The 15,000-nt window shown below is 47.3% G+C and overlaps 1 protein-coding gene across 6 annotated transcripts in view; it reads left to right on the top strand.

Annotated features, from left to right (window-relative positions):
- Positions 1-15,000, top strand: part of LOC143289132 (uncharacterized) — a 269,327-nt gene that overhangs the window by 72,042 nt on the left and 182,285 nt on the right. Inside the window, exon 1 of one of the 6 annotated variants that reach the window (XM_076598010.1) lies at positions 12,082-12,158. The exons of the other annotated variants lie outside the window; for them this stretch is intronic. The gene's annotated coding sequence lies outside the window, so the exon portion shown is untranslated. Of the gene's footprint in view, positions 1-12,081; positions 12,159-15,000 lie in introns of those variants that run through there. 6 annotated transcript variants of the gene reach the window in all.

The raw sequence follows: 15,000 nt of genomic DNA, 5'->3' as shown, positions 1-15,000 counted from the left end.
GGGCCTCTGCTTCCACTCCACACTACTAACACATCTGTGCTATTTTCAACAATTGTGTCTACCCATGTCTTTCCAACTCCACCCCCCCACCCCCCCCCTGCCCCCGCTCCTTTTTGTTCTTGTCGGCTGTTAAAAAAAAAAAAGAAACTAAAAAAAGACAGAGAAAGAAAGAGAGAGAGAGAGAGAAGAAAAGAAAGGAGAGAGAGAAAGGTGGGTGGTGGTGTGATGTGGACGGAGGAGGGGCGGGGAAGAAAGAAATGTAGGCCTAATAAAACATATCTGAAGGGAACAAAGGGAAGGAAAGCGGTGTGGGTGTGGGTGTGGGGATCGGGGACTGAGGTTTTACTGGGCCTCCAACTGTTTACAGTTGTGATATTTTGGGTTCCTTTGTTGTTGGTGTTTTTTTTTTTTTTAAGAGATGAGGAAGAAGATAAGGAAGAAGAGGAGGAGGTAGACGATGGCATAAATAATTGTGGCATTTCATGTAAATAAATGGAAACAATCTGTCTGAACAAAATCAGGTAGCCAGCCCCCCCCCCCCCCCCCCCCCCCGTCTCTCTCTCTCTCTCTCTCTCTCTCTCTCTCTCTCTCTCTTTCTGTCTCTCTCTCTCTCTCCCTCCTTGACAAGGCTTTGGGTGTACGTTGTTAATAGTAAAATGTTTTGTACTTCTGCATAGACTTGTAACCACCCCTGTTAACATGGGCCAGTGGCCTATTCATAAAAATATTTCAGTGTTCAGTGTTCTCTCTCTCTTATATATATATATATATATATACATACATACATACATACATACATAAGGCAGATAAAGTGGTAAGCTTTACCACGAAGTGTCAGCGAAGCTCTGAAACATGTAATGTTTTTAAACCTTGAACGCCTTCTTCATACTATTTCGACGGCACATGTCAAATGATCGCTTATTTGCTTCATCTGTTGAGTGGGGATTTTCAGTGATGGAGTGGACAAGTGAATGATTTCTGGTGACCAGTGTAATCTGCCCGCTGGTTCCTGCATTCCACCTTTTATTGAGGAAGGAATCAAGTGGAAGTCAAATATACATTGATAATTATGACATAGCTGTGTGTGTGTGTGTGTGTGTGTGTGTGTGTGGCAGATAAAGTGGTAAACTTTACCACGAAGTGTCAGCGAAGCTCTGAAACATGTAATGTTTTTAAACCTTGAACGCCTTCTTCATACTATTTCGACGGCACATGTCAAATGATCGCTTACTTGCTTCATCTGTTGAGTGGGGATTTTCAGTGATGGAGTGGACAAGTGAATGATTTCTGCTGACCAGTGTAATCTGCCCTCTGGTTCCTGCATTCCGAAACCTTTTATTGAGGAAGGAATCAAGTGGAAGTCAAATATACATTGATAATTATGACATAGCTGTAACAGAGTGTGTAAATTATGACCCCAGGAGACAATACGCTCTCTTATAGAATCGCCCCCGTATCTATGACTGTCTGAGCCAGCGCATGGAAATAGGCTGTGACAGGAACCAGAGGAACCAGGGCCCCTCCATAGACCACACAAGCTTGTCACGTTCTATCTTACTCAAAGCCGCGTGTCTTCTTCTTCTTCTTCTTCTTCTTCTTCTTCTTCTTCTTCTTCTTCTTCTTCTTCGTCTTCGTCTTCGTCTTCGTCTTCTTCTTCTTCTTCTCCTCCTCCTCCTCCTCCTCCTCCTTCGTGTGTGTGTGTGTGTGTGTGTGTGTGTGTGTGTGTGTGTGTGTGTGGGCGTGAATGTGTACGTATGTCTTTGTTTGCTTGTTTTATAATGTGTGTGTGTGCGTGTGTGTGTACGTTCGTGATAATGTACCAGTTGTTCTTTTCATTGCTTTGTTACTTTTAATAGACTATTCCAGTTACTATTCTTATTCCTCGTTCTTGTTATTTTATTTTATTTCACTTTATTTCTTTATTTTTTGTTTTGTTTTGTGTCCTTCTTTATTTTTATGTTTTGTGTCGTTAAATGGGCAGAATTGTAAAAAGGCCTTTTACTGTGCTTAGTTCTTTACCCGTTAAAGATTCAATCAGTCAGCCAGTCAGTCTTCTTCTTCTTCTTCTTCCTCCTCCTTCTCCTCCTCTTCTTCTTCTTCTTCTTCTGCTTCTTCTTCTTCTTTTTCGTCCTCCTCCTTCTCCTCCTCCTCTTCTGCTTCTTCTTCTGCTTCTTCTTCTTCCTCCTCTTCCTCTTCTGCTTCTTCTTCCTCCTCCTCCTCTTCTTTTTCTTCTTCTGCTTCTTCTTCTTCCTCCTCTTCTTTTTCTTCTTCTTCTTCTTTTCCGTCCTCCTTCTCCTCTTCTTCTTCTTCTTCTTCTTCTTCTTCCTCCTCGCCCTCTTCCTCTTCTTCTTCCTCCTCCTCCTCCTCCTCCTCTTCTTCTTCTTCTTCTTCTTCCTCCTCCTCCTCCTCCTCTTCTTCTTCTTCTTCTTCCTCCTCCTCCTCTTCTTCTTCTTCTCCTCTTCTTTTTCTTCTTCTTCTTCTTCTTTTCCGTCCTCCTCCTCCTCCTCCCTTAACTGTGTGAAGAGTCACTGGAGCGCCACAAAGAAGAACTTTTCACCAGATTCCTCCAGGTCTGTCGGTTGTGTGTCACAGCTTCAGTCCATACACTGAATGGTTTTCCTGTCCGTTCTGCGATGTTGTCATCACCTTCTGGTCTTCCAATGAATGGTTGGTTTCTTTCAGCTTTTGCATCGCTGTGCCTACTGGGTACCACCCTCACATGGTTAGGCTAGCCTGTAGAAGCTATTGCCCAGACTGTGGCTGCTAGCAGTTGCGCGCAAGCAGATAACCACATTAATTTTTAGGACCATTCTGTGACTTTGGTAGTGTGCGAAATGCTGTCTGTTTTAATTGAAAATGATGATGATGATGATGATGATGATGAATTTTGTTTAATTTATCGTCTCACATACTGGTGCTTGTAGACATTTTTTTAGAGTATGGATGTTTTTCTCTTTTTTTTATATTATTTTTTTTTACGTTTGAGTGTTATCGTTTAGGAGATGAGGGGGAAGGAGAATGAATGGTGAGATAGGGGAAGGAAACTGGGTAGATGGAGCGCAGAATCTGAATGAAATTAATGATTAAATTGAGATTGAGCCATTTGGGAGATTAGTTCATTGACGTATTGGCATTGCATGCATGCGGTTTCACTTTCAAGGAGGCGTCATTCAAACTCAAAGCATGCAGACACCTCCTTAAAACTGAAAGCTGAAACTATAAAACTGCAGCGGAATCGCTGTCGCTGGTGCGATAGTGGGTGGCTGTGTGTGTATGTCGGGGTGGGTGGGTGGGTGGTTGTGTATGTGGGGGCTGGGTTGGTGGGTGGCTGGGTGGATGGGTATGTGTGGGTTTCACCACAGCTGTCTGTCACTCTGTCTGCCGCTGCTACTTGAAGATATTAATAAAATATTTTTAAAAAAGTGCTCAAACACGCCTCGCCCCTTGATATTTACAAAGCGTTCTAGATCAGGACTTTGAATTATGAGTTATCGATCACGGTTTTGTTATACTTTTATATTATCGTACCTCGAGAAGGGTGTGTCAACTTCAGGCTGATATAGGTAGTAGGCCTTATCAGTAATATGTCTGTTGATAATTATGGGTATAAAAGGCCAAATCAATAACATGTCTGTTGATATGGGTCAAAGGCATAATCAGTGATAGTATACCAGTGTCAGTGCCTGTGTGTCTGTCTGTCTGTGTTCAGAGGAGAGTGATGCACAACAGCATTGCAGCTCTCAAAAGCCATGGCAGCCGCTCTCACCGCAAGATTACGTTCCCAGGGAATCGCCAAGCGTTACATCCGTTTTTCCTTTTCAGATCCCCAATCAGTCAGACTAGCTCCGTAAGCTGTTAACGACAGAATGATCAGATCAGACAGATAGACAGACAGACAGACAGACGGCCCATTGGTCGAGGCAGCTCAGAAAAGCGTTATCCTTCCTCCCATTTCAACTTGCTTTCCATCTTCTTAAAAGGTTTATGTTAAAAAAAAAAAAATCAGTTTAAAACAGAGGGTGATCATGATGACAGCGATGAAAAAGTTGGAGGAGGATGGGTGTGAGGATGAGGAAAAAATGTTTATCTAAGGACTGGCACTGTATTTTACTGTACTTACCTTTTATCGTAATCGTTATTGTCTATCTATCTATCTATCTGTCTATCTAGACAGTCTTTTCCCCCTCAAGGCTATCTGTCCAGACAATCTTTTTTTTCCCTCAAGGCTGTCTATCTAGACAATCTTTCCCCCAATCAAGGCTGTCTATCTAGACAATCTTTCCCCCCAAACAAGGCTGTCTATCTAGACAATCTTTTTCGCCCTCAAGGCTGTCTGTCTAGACAATCTTTTCCCCCTCAAGGCTGTCTATCTAGACAATCTTCCCCCTTCAAGGCTGTCTATCTAGACAATCTTCCCCCCTCAAGGCTGTCTATCTAGACAATCTTTCCCCCCTCAAGGCTGTCTATCTGGACAATCTTTCCCCCCTCAAGGCTGTCTATCTAGACAATCTTCCCCCCCTCAAGGCTGTCTATCTAGACAATCTTTCCCCCCTCAAGGCTGTCTATCCGGACAATCTCCCTCCCCCTTAAAGCTGTCTATCTAGACAATCTTTTTTCCTCAAGGCTGTCTATCTAGACAATCTTTCCCCCTCAAGGCTGTCTATCTAGACAATCTTTCCCCGCTCAAGGCTGTCTGTCCAGACAATTTCCCCCTTCAAGTCTGTCTAGACAATTTTACCCCTCAAGACTGTCTATCTAGACAATTTTTTCCCTCAAGGCTGTCTATCTGGACAATCTATTTTCCCTTCAAGGCTGTCTATCTAGACAATCTCCCCCCTCAAGGCTGTCTATCTAGACAATCTCCCCCCTCAAGGCTGTCTATCTAGACAATCTCCCCCCTCAAGGCTGTCTATCTAGACAATCTTCCCCCTTCAAGGCTGTCTATCTAGACAATCTTTCCCCTCAAGGCTGTCTATCTAGACAATCTTTTCCCTCAAGGCTGTCTATCTAGACAATCTTTTCCCCCTCAAGTCTGTCTAGACAATCTTTCCCCTCAAGGCTGTCTATCTAGACAATCTTTCCCCTCAAGGCTATCTAGACAATCTCTTTTCCCTTCAAGGCTGTCTGTCTAGACAATATCTTTTCCCTTCAAGGCTGTCTATCTAGACAATCGTTTCCCCTTCAAGGCTGTCTATCTAGACAATCTCGCGCCTCAAGGCTGTCTATCTAGACAATCGTTTCCCCTTCAAGGCTGTCTATCTAGACAATCGTTTCCCCTTCAAGGCTGTCTATCTAGACAATCTCTTTCCCCTCAAGGCTGTCTATCTAGACAATCTCTTTTCCCTTCAAGGCTGTCTATCTAGACAATCTCTTTTCCCTTCAAGGCTGTCTATCTAGACAATCTTTCCCCTCAAGGCTGTCTATCTAGACAATCTCTTTTCCCTTCAAGGCTGTCTATCTAGACAATCTCTTTTCCCTTCAAGGCTGTCTATCAATACAATCTGTTCCCTTCAAGGCTGTCTATCTAGACAATCTGTTCCCTTCAAGGCTGTCTATCTAGACAATCCTTTCCCCCTCAAGGCTGTCTATCTGGACAATTTTCCCCCTCAAGACTATCTAGACATTTTTTCCCCTCAAGGCTGTCTATCTAGACAATCTTTTCCCTTCAAGGCTTGACTAAGCGCGTGGCGTCACGCTGCTGGTCACGCATTTTTTTTCTTTTTCTTTTTTTTCTTAGCAGGTGTGGTGAAGCGTATGATTATTAAATTGTCCGAACGAAGCACTTTTGACGCCTGCCTCCTTGAGAAAATGAACTGAACTGAAGGACTGCATGGTGTTTGGCACTCTACACAGCAGAGACACCGTATGACAAACGACCGACACAGACACCGCGGGACAGCATGCGGCATGTGCACACACACACACACACAGCAGGATCCATGGAGGCAACTAGTTGTGTTGTTGTTCTTCTAATAACGTTTTGTTTCCGCTAGTTTGATTCGCTTGGGGGGGAAAAACCCAGGTGTGTGTGTACACGCACGCTCGCGCGCGCGCGCCGCGCGTGAACGTTCTACCTGCCCAACCCCTCTCTTTCTCTCTCTCACACATAGACATGCGCGCGCGCACGCGCACACATACACAAACACACGCACATACATACATGCATGCATACATACATAAGCATTTTTTTTTTTTTATCTCCGCTCATCTGTCTCCTTCAGTCAATGATCTTTGTGTGTGTGCGTGCGTGTGTGTGTGTGTGTGTGTGTGTGTGTGTGTGTGTGTGTGTGTGTGTGTGTGATCGACTACGTGCGATTTGGTTGTGTATAGATTCGTTTCGATTTCATTGATTTGATATTGCACACACACACACACACACACACACACACACACACACACACACACACACACACACACACACACACACACACAAACAAACAAACAAACAAACAACAAACATAAAATCACCTGTTTTAAGTAATTTGCAAAAAAAAAAAAAAATAAATAAATAAATAAAATTTAAAAAAATAAATAAATAAATAAAAGTCCTGTGTTAGTTAAATCTCTTAATTTCAGTTAACGCATTTCTGATATGAATTAGAGACATTCCTACCCTTCCCCCCAAGAAAAAGTCAAACATTCAGCAGACAGACTGAGCGACAGACTGCATGAGTGATGGAACAATGTATTAATCCACCAGCCAGTCAGTGAACAGCTGTGGGCTCTGCGCAAACACAACAAACAAACAGAAAGCGAGCTGGGGTCCACAGTAAACCGATCGATGTGAAAACAATCACGACACGTGAGTTGGCATAAACACACGCACACACACACACACACACGCTCACGCACGTAAGTGTGTCTTCACAAGTGACTGAGAACGTTGATGTTTTTGACTTTTTGCATTCATTATCAGTTGTTTCGCTTGTCAGTTTAACGACTTCTCTTTTACGAAGTCCTTTAAGTAATTTCCTGTAACTGTATTTAGAGTTGTTTTGTTGTTGTTGTTTTGTTTTTTTCTTCCAAATTTCACCCACATTTTTACCCTCATTTACCCAGTTTCTCTCAACCCTCCATTCATCCACATCTCCCACCCCTTCTAACCGATAATACTCAGATGTATTCATAAATACTTTAACAAAATGTCTTCAATCACCGATATGTGTGACGGGACATTAAACAAAATTCCTCCTCCACGCTCACGCACGCGGTTTATTAACAGTCGCAAGGAGACATGATATCAAATCGGTATGAACAATATATGTTATGTTATAATCTATGTTATAAATGTATTCACAAAACTGCCCCTTACTATCTCTGTGGTTGCCTTCACCTCTACACCCCATCTCGCTCTCTACGATCGGCTTCGGATCCACTCTGTTTTCGCATACCCAGATTCAAACACTCCACTGTTGGCCGCCGTTCTTTCTCTGTCTCTGGACCTTGCAATTGGAATGAACTTCCTCTTTCGATTCGTCAAGTCTCCACACTCAGCTCTTTTCAAGTCTGGCCTTAAAACCCACCTCTTTTCAAGATCGCCTCCCTCCCCTGCCTCTTCTTTGTCTTTGATTTCTCAAGTTTAGAGTTATGCATGCGTGTGAATGACTGATGTGAAAGCGCTTTGATTTGTCTCTGCACAAGATTCAGCGCTATATAAATAAGGATTATTATTATTATCATTATTATTATATTATCCAGTTCGTCACAGTCTTCCAGAACTCTGCACGACTGGGGCTGGTAGGGATGGAGTAGAATTTCTGTGTTGAAGGATGGGTGGGTGGGTGTGGAGTAGGGGGAGGGGGGAGCGGAGGTGGGGGTTGGGGGGTAGATGGCAAAACTTTTGGAATGATGGAGGAAAAAAGAGAAGAGACTGACCTGAGTGAGAGTCTTGGCGTGACTCAGCAGAATAAAAAAAAAATCCGAAAAGAACCTGGCAGCTTTTTAACTGCTGCTGTTACTTCTTCTGTTGAAACTCTTTCCTTTTTTTCCACTTTTTTTTGAATGAGAGAATGCGTCTATGAGTGCGTGTGTAAGTGAGTGAGGGAGAGGGATTATCTGTATGTAGGGGTTTGAGGGGGGGAGGGGTGGAGAGAGAGAGGAATGGATGGAGAAAGAGAGAATGTGAGTGAAAGAGGGATGGAGAGAGAGAGAGTGGGCGTGCGTGTGTCCTTCTGTGTGTGCGTGTGTACTACTTGCGTCTGTGCGCGCGTACTTAAGCGTGCGCGGGTGTATGTGTGAGTGTGTGTGTGTTTGTGTGTGCGTGTGTGTGTGTGTTCGCGCGCGCAAAGCGAATGTGTGTGTATACGCGCGCGTGTGTGAGCGTGTCTGAGAGACAGACAGACAGAGGTGTGTTGTGTGTGTGTGTGTGTGTGTGTGTGTGTGTGGCTGGTGGAGGAAGGGCAGGGCAAAAGGAGCAGAAGGAGTGAATCATTACGGCGGCAGGCTAAAGTCATTAACTACCCGGCACTGTACTGCTGGAACGGTGGAAAGTGTAAGAGTGGCGGTGGTGGGGAAGGTGGGTATCCGGGGTGTGGGGGTACTGGGGGAGGGGGTGGGGGTGGGAGGGGAAGTGGTGGGGGGAGAGAGGGGGGGTTAGCGAGAAGGAGAAAGAATTGAATAGGAGCTCCCTCCCCCCCTCCCCCCTCCCCCCAATCCTTCCACCTCCGCACGTATACACTTTCACCCCCCCCCCCCACCAGCCCCCCTCCACACACACACACACAACACACAGAGATCTATCTATTTATCTGTCTGTATGTCCAGCTTATAATTATACACACTCTCTCACAGACACACAGACACAGACACACACACCCCTCAGTCTCCCCTACCCGTCTCTCTCTCTCACCCTTTGATTGTCATGATACCTCTGGGGGGCTACCTGACCTGGCGATCTTCATGGGGCATCCTGTTCCATCCAGCCCGTCCACTACCCTTTCTGTCCATTTCTCTCTCTCTCTCTCTCTCTCTCTCTCTCTCTCTCTCTTTATGTTTCGTCGTGAATATTTGTTGAACATTTGTGGGTTTTTTTTGGTTGGTTTGGTTTGTCGATTCTTTTGTGTCATTTTAATTTCATTTGTCTGTCTTTACTGTTATCCCTTTCAGTAAGGGGCTTTGTCTTATTATCTGAATAAAGATCGCCAAATTCTCTCTCAATCTCTGTGCGTCTCTCTGTGTCTCTCTGCCACTGTCTCTGTCTCTCTGTGTCTCTGCCTCTCTCCGTATTTCTCTCCCTTCCCCATCTCTCTTCCCTCCCTCTCCTTACAACATCACCTTGCCCGGCCTTACTGTGTGTGCCATCAGAAATGGGTAGGTCTGATCTACCATGTCTACCAGCACCCCCCTCTCCCCCATCTCTCTTCCCTCCCTCTTCTTCCAACATCACCTTGCCCAGCTTTACTGTGTGTGCCATCAGAAATGGGTAGGTCTGATCTACCATGTCTACCAGCACCCCCCTCTCCCCCATCTCTCTTCCCTCCCTCTTCTTCCAACATCACCTTGCCCAGCTTTACTGTGTGTGCCATCAGAAATGGGTAGGTCTGATCTACCATGTCTACCAGCACCCCCCTCCCCCCCCATCTCTCTTCCCTCCCTCTCCTTTCAACATCACCTTGCCCGGCCTTACTGTGTGTGCCATCAGAAATGGGTAGGTCTGATCTACCATGTCTACCAGCACCCCCCTCCCCCCATCTCTCTTCCTCCCTCTCCTTACAACATCACCTTGCCCGGCCTTACTGTGTGTGCCATCAGAAATGGGTAGGTCTGATCTACCATGTCTACCAGCACCCCCCTCCCCCCATCTCTCTTCCTCCCTCTTCTTCCAACATCACCTTGCCCGGCCTTACTGTGTGTGCCATCAGAAATGGGTAGGTCTGATCTACCATGTCTACCAGCACCCCCCTCCCCCCATCTCTCTTCCTCCCTCTTCTTCCAACATCACCTTGCCAGGCTTTACTGTGTGTGCCATCAGAAATGGGTAGGTCTGATCTACCATGTCTACCAGCACCCCCCTCCCCCCATCTCTCTTCCTCCCTCTCCTTACAACATCACCTTGCCCGGCCTTACTGTGTGTGCCATCAGAAATGGGTAGGTCTGATCTACCATGTCTACCAGCACCCCCCCTCTCCCCCCTCTCCGTCCCTCTCCTTACAACATCACCTTGCCCAGCTTTACTGTGTGTGCCATCAGAAATGGGTAGGTCTGATCTACCATGTCTACCAGCACCCCCCTCCCCCCATCTCTCTTCCTCCCTCTCCTTACAACATCACCTTGCCCGGCCTTACTGTGTGTGCCTTCAGAAATGGGTAGGTCTGATCTACCATGTCTACCAGCACCCCCCTCTCCCCCCATCTCTCTTCCTCCCTCTCCTTACAACATCACCTTGCCCGGCTTTACTGTGTGTGCCATCAGAAATGGGTAGGTCTGATCTACCATGTCTACCAGCACCCCCCTCTCCCCCCTCTCCGTCCCTCTCCTTACAACATCACCTTGCCCAGCTTTACTGTGTGTGCCATCAGAAATGGGTAGGTCTGATCTACCATGTCTACCAGCACCCCCCTCCCCCCATCTCTCTTCCTCCCTCTCCTTACAACATCACCTTGCCCGGCCTTACTGTGTGTGCCATCAGAAATGGGTAGGTCTGATCTACCATGTCTACCAGCACCCCCCTCTCCCCCCTCTCCGTCCCTCTCCTTACAACATCACCTTGCCCAGCTTTACTGTGTGTGCCATCAGAAATGGGTAGGTCTGATCTACCATGTCTACCAGCACCCCCCTCCCCCCATCTCTCTTCCTCCCTCTCCTTACAACATCACCTTGCCCGGCTTTACTGTGTGTGCCATCAGAAATGGGTAGGTCTGATCTACCATGTCTACCAGCACCCCCCTCCCCCCCCCCCCATCTCTCTTCCCTCCCTCTCCTTACAACATCACCTTGCCCGGCTTTACTGTGTGTGCCATCAGAAATGGGTAGATCTGATCTACCATGTCTACCAGCACCCCCCTCTCCCCCCTCTCCGTCCCTCTCCTTACAACATCACCTTGCCCAGCTTTACTGTGTGTGCCATCAGAAATGGGTAGGTCTGATCTACCATGTCTACCAGCACCCCCCCTCCCCCCCCCATCTCTCTTCCTCCCTCTCCTTACAACATCACCTTGCCCGGCTTTACTGTGTGTGCCATCAGAAATGGGTAGGTCTGATCTACCATGTCTACCAGCACCCCCCTCCCCCCCCCCCCCCCCCATCTCTCTTCCCTCCCTCTCCTTACAACATCACCTTGCCCGGCTTTACTGTGTGTGCCATCAGAAATGGGTAGGTCTGATCTACCATGTCTACCAGCACCCCCTTCCCCCATCCCTGCCCCTCCCTGTCATCTCTTTCTGTCTGTCTCCCTCTATGTCTCTCTGTCTCCGTCTCTTGTCTGTTTCTGTCTGTTTGCCTCTGTCACTTGTATATTTCTGTCTCTGTCTCTCTGTCTCTGTCTCGCTCTCTCTGTGCCCGTTTCTGTCTCTCTGTCTTTGTCTCTTGTCTGTTTCTGTGTGTCTGTCTCTGTCTCTATATTTCTCACTCTCTCTGTGTGTATCTGTCTCTGTCTCTGTCTCTCTCTCTGTCTGTCTCTCTCTCTCTGTGTGCCTGTTTCTATCTCTCTGTCTTTGTCTCTTGTCTCTGTCTGTCTCTCTCTCTCTCTGTGTGCCTGTTTCTATCTCTCTGTCTTTGTCTCTTGTCTGTTTCTGTCTCTCGCTCTCGCTCTCTCACTCCTTCTGCTTTCTCTTTGTCTCTCATAACCCCCCACCCCCCACTCTCGTGTGTGTGTGTGTGTGTGTGTCTCCCCGTCATTGACTGTCAGTGTGGTAGCAGCAGCAGCAGCAGCAGCAGTGAGCGGCGTGTTGCCACAAACCAGTCGTGTGGTGTGGCTGCTTGCTGCACTGGCAAGAGGCGAGGAGGAGGGGTGGGGTGTTTAGGAGAGGGGGTGGGGGAGGGTATGGATCTAATATAACGGACCCAGACCGGCCGGCCGGCCGATATAATAGTGGGGTGGTGGTTGTTGGGGTGTGGAGGAGGAGAGTGGGAAGAAGGCGACTGTCGAAGTGTGTGCGTGCTGCTGCTTTTTTTAAGTCAGTGTGTGTCGTTGTTGTTTGGGTCTTCTGTCACATCTCAAGGTGAGTCAGTGTGTGTGTGTGTGTGTGTGTGTGTGTGTGTCTGTCTGTCTGTCTGTCTGTCTGTGTCTGTGTCTCTGTGTCTCTGTGTCTGTATTTGTAACTACGGTGAGTGAGTCAGTGTGTGTGTGTGTGTGTGTGTGTGTGTGTGTGTGTGTGTGTGTGTGTGTGTGTGTGTGACTACGACGAGTGTTTGTATAATGTGTTTTTATTAATTAAACTTGTGAGTCATTGAGGTCGAAGGGGTGCTGATTGTCCGAGTAAAAAGAAAAGAAAAGACCAAAACTAATAAAATCAGTCACATTGAATAATAATAATAATAAAAACAACAACAACAACAACAAAAACTCGCTGTCAAAAGAATAGAATAGAGTAGAATGTCTTTACTGCCAAGTGTACCGGGGTCACAAGGAATATGGGGGGGGGGGGGGAGGGTAGTACATAAGAAGGTACGAACATGAATCTTTTTGTCATTCATTGCATTGTAATCATGTATATTGTTGAACAATTAAAGATCATTTAAACCAACATGAATCGAAAATCGTACACAAACACAAATACAGTAGAAATTAAGATACACGCAAGTGCATATCAATATAAAAACTTTAGTGTGCATGCTCACACATAACGCTAGCTGTGAGGTGAATTGGTGACTGGGGTCCCGAGGAAATTGAGTTACAGACACGTACTGACTGATTGGTCCTTTCTCTCACAGCGGCTAAATCGCTGTCTCAAATCCTGAAGTCTGAGGTGACGCCCTCTTACATGGTAGATAGAAACCTGTCGCATACATGATGAACTTAATAATAATGATAATGATAATAATCATGGATACTTATATAGCGCACTATCCAGAAATCTGCTCTAGGTGCTTTACAACTTACCCCCACCCCCTACCCCCCCCCCCCACACACCCCCCAAAAAAGAAGAAAAAAAAGGAAAGGTCGTAGCATAAGAAGAAGACTTCAATTAAACTATAAAAACAATAGTGGCCTATTTTTTCCCCTCTAGAACAACGCAACTCCCACCACCACCACCCTCCTCATGATCTTGCGTAGCGGGTGTGGGGACGTTACCCACGAGGTGGTGGTGGTGGGTGGGTGGGTGGTGGTAGTGCCCCCTTACCCATCACCCCAGGGGTGGGAGCTGTGGGGGGTGGGTGGGGGAGGGTGTGATAGGGGTGGCGGTGGTAGTAGGGTAGTGGTGGCTCAGTCTGGCCTGACTTTGGGACCAGGCCGCTGTACACTGGCTGGGGATAGTAGCCGGCACTTGCACACATGGACGGAGGACGAGAACAGAACAGAAAGATGGATCGAGCATCACATCGAGAAAGGCTCAGTGAAAAGCCGGCCGCCCCCTACCCCTTCTCTCCCTCCCTTCTTCTTTTCCTCCCTTTCTCCCTCTTCCTTCCTCTTCTCTCCTCTTTCCCCTGGGGAGGGGAGGGGAGGGGTAGGGGCGGCGGCCGGGGCGCGTGGAGCAGTTCGAAAATAGCACCCACGCCAAGGAGGCCGGAACTGAATGGAGCTTGTGCAGTGGGATGCGCCCGCCACGTGAGACACATAGAGAGAGGGACGGAGAGAGGCGGGAAGAGACACAGTGTGAGGTCATGAGAGAGAGAGAGAGAGAGAGAGAGAGAGAGAATGAGGGAAACACACACACAGTGGTGGAGAGAGAGAGAGAAACAAAATGAGAGGTAATGAGAGAGAGAGAGGAGGGGGGGGGGGGAGAGAGAGACACAGAGACAGATATACAGACTGACTGATAGACAGACACAGACAGCGACAAGGAAGAAAGGATGAATGAGAAGGAGGGTTTTTTTTAATTGAAGGATTAAGATTTTAGGCATGGCCTGAGAGAGAAAAACAACAACAACACCAACAACCCCCCCCCCCCCAAAAAAAAAAAACAACAACAACCCAACAACAACAACAACAGAGAAAGCCGGAAGAAAGAGAGTGAGGGGTGGGAGACAGAGAGAGATGTAATGCAAGACAGACAAAGACAGCGACGAGAAAGAGGGAGAGAGAGGGGAGACAGAGAGAGAGGGGGGGGGGGGTAATGAAACAGAGACAGCGGCAAGAAAGAGGGAGAGAGAGGGGAGACAGACAGAGAGAGAGAGGGGGGGGGGTAATGAGATAGACAGCGACAAGAAAGAAGGAGAGAGAGAGGGGAGACAGAGAGAGAGGGGGGGGTAATGAGATAGACAGCGACAAGAAAGATGGAGAGAGAGAGGGGAGACAGAGAGAGAGGGGGGGGGGTAATGAGATAGACAGCGACAAGAAAGAAGGAGAGAGAGAGGGGAGACAGAGAGAGACGGGGGGGGGGGGGGGGTAATGAGATAGCGACAAGAAAGAAGGAGAGAGAGAGATGGGTGACAGAGAGAGAGAGGTAATGAGACAGAGAGAGACAGCGGCAAGAAAGAGAGAGAGAGGGGGGAGAGAGAGAGAGAGAGGTAGAAACAGCGACAAGAAAGAGAGAGGGGACACACACACACACACACACACACACACACACACACACACACACACACACACACACACACACACACACACACACACTGAGAGAGACAGACACACGAACAGAGACAGCGACACGAACGAATGATGGTGGTGGTGGGAAGGTGGGTGAGCGAGAAAAGCGAAAGTGATGGATCATCAGCCTGACGCGGCCTCTATCTCTCTATCTCTCTACCCCACTTCTCTTCACTTCTCCTCTCTTCTCTTCTCTTCTCTGTCTGTAGTGTGCACACAACAAGCTCAGACAGAAGGTAGTGTAGGGTTTAAAAGATAACGAACAGAAGTTGTAGCGTACGTAGTGAGCGGCGGCGGTGGTGAGCCCGAGATGC

This window comes from Babylonia areolata, chromosome 13 (genome assembly GCF_041734735.1).
Source record: "Babylonia areolata isolate BAREFJ2019XMU chromosome 13, ASM4173473v1, whole genome shotgun sequence".
NCBI lineage: Eukaryota > Metazoa > Mollusca > Gastropoda > Neogastropoda > Buccinidae > Babylonia > Babylonia areolata.
The sequence above is the reverse complement of the archived record's forward strand: the minus strand, read 5'-3'. Positions and strand labels throughout refer to the sequence as shown.